This window comes from Phoca vitulina, unplaced genomic scaffold (genome assembly GCF_004348235.1).
Source record: "Phoca vitulina isolate PV1807 unplaced genomic scaffold, GSC_HSeal_1.0 scaffold20, whole genome shotgun sequence".
NCBI lineage: Eukaryota > Metazoa > Chordata > Mammalia > Carnivora > Phocidae > Phoca > Phoca vitulina.
In genome coordinates this window covers 20,024,095-20,026,254 of record NW_022589723.1, presented here as the reverse complement: position 1 = coordinate 20,026,254, position 2,160 = coordinate 20,024,095, and positions in this window count along the sequence as shown.

The following is a 2,160-nucleotide window of genomic DNA, read 5'->3' as shown; positions in this document are numbered from 1 at the left end:
TCAGAGATTATGACTTATGCTGCAGATTTACAAATGGATGCAGATATAAACAAGATGTCGGAGATGGAATTCAGGCTAGCAATTGTGAAGACAATGGCTAGAATGGAGAAATCAATTAATGGCAACATAGAGTCTCTAAGGGCAGAAATAAAAGGGGAATTGGCAGAACTTAAAAATGCTATCAATGAGATCCAATCCAATCTAGATAATCTAACAGCTAGGGTAACTGAGATAGAAGAGAGAATAAGCGATCTGGAAGACAGTATAATAGATAAAAACGGAAAAGAGGAGGCCAGGGAAAAACAACTCAGAATCCATGAAAATAGAATCAGAGAAATAAGTGACACCATGAGGCGTTCCAATGTCAGAATCATTGGAATCCCGGAGGGAGTGGAGAGAGAGAGAGGGCTAGAAGATGTATTTGAGCAAATCGTAGCTGAGAACTTCCCTAATCTGGGGAATGAAACAAACATTCGAGTCCTAGAGGCAGAGAGGACCCCTCCTAAGATCAAGGAAAACAGGCCAACACCCCGGCATGTAATAGTAAAACTTGCAAATCTTAGAACCAAGGAAACCATCTTAAGGGCAGTTAGGGGGAAGAGATTCCTTACATACAGAGGGAGGAACATCAGAATAACATCAGACCTATCCACAGAGACCTGGCAAGCCAGAAAGGCCTGACAAGACATATTCAGGGTACTAAATGAGAAGAACATGCAGCCAAGAATACTTTATCCGGCAAGGCTTTCATTTAGAATGGATGGAGAGATGCAGAGTTTCCACAACTGGCAGAAGTTGAAAGAATATGTGACCACTAAGCCGGCCCTGCAAGAAATATTAAGGGGGGTTCTATAAAAGGAGAAAGACCCCAAGAGTGATCTACAACAGAAATTTACAGGGACAATCTATAAAAACAACGTCTTCACAGGCAACATGATGACAATTAATTCATATCTTTCAATAATCACTCTCAACGTGAATGGCCTAAACGCTCCCATAAAACGGCACAGGGTTGCAGATTGGATAAAAAGACAGGACCCATCCATATGCTGTCTACAAGAGACTCATTTTGAACCTAAAGATACATCCAGACTGAAAGTGAAGGGATGGAGATCTATCTTCCATGCCAGCGGACCTCAAAAGAAAGCTGGGGTAGCAATTCTTATATCAGACAAATTAGATTTTAAACTAAAGTCTGTAATAAGAGACACATGAAGGACACTATATCATTCTTAAAGAGTCTATCCAACAAGAAGATCTAACAATTGTAAATATCTATGCCCCCAACATGGGAGCAGCCATCTACATAAGCCAACTGTTAACCAAAATAAAGAGTCATATTGATAACAATACGTTAATTGTAGGAGACCTCAATTCTCCACTCTCAGCAATGGACAGATCATCTAAGCAGAAAATCAACAAGGAAACAAGAGCTTTGAATGATACATTGGATCAGATGGACCTCATAGATATTTACAGAACATTCCACCCTAAAACAACAGAATACTCATTCTTCTCGAGCGCACATGGAACTTTCTCCAGAATAGACCATATACTGGGTCACAAATCAGGTCTCAACCAATACCAAAAGACTGAGATTATTCCCTGCATATTCTCAGACAACAATGCTCTAAAACTGGAACTCAATCACAAGAAAAAATTTGGCAGAAATTCAAACACTTGGAAGCTAAAGACCACTCTGCTCAAGAATGTTTGGGTCAGGGGCACCTGGGTGGCTCAGTCGTTAAGCGTCTGCCTTCGGCTCAGGTCATGATCCCGGGGTCCTGGGATCGAGCCCCGCATCGGGCTCCCTGCTTCGCGGGAAGCCTGCTTCTCCCTCTCCCACTCCCCCTGCTTGTGTTCCCTCTCTCGCTGTGTCTCTCTGTCAAATAAATAAATAAAATCTTTAAAAAAAAAAAAAAAAAAAAAAGAATGTTTGGGTCAACCAAGAAATCAAAGAAGAACTTAAACAATTCATGGAAATCAATGAGAACGAAAACACATCGGTCCAAAACCTATGGGATACTGCAAAGGCGGTCCTAAGGGGGAAATACATAGCCATCCAAGCCTCACTCAAAAAAATAGAAAAATCCCGAATTCACCAACTAACTCTACACCTTAAAGATCTAGAGAAAAAGCAACAAACGACACCTAAGCCAT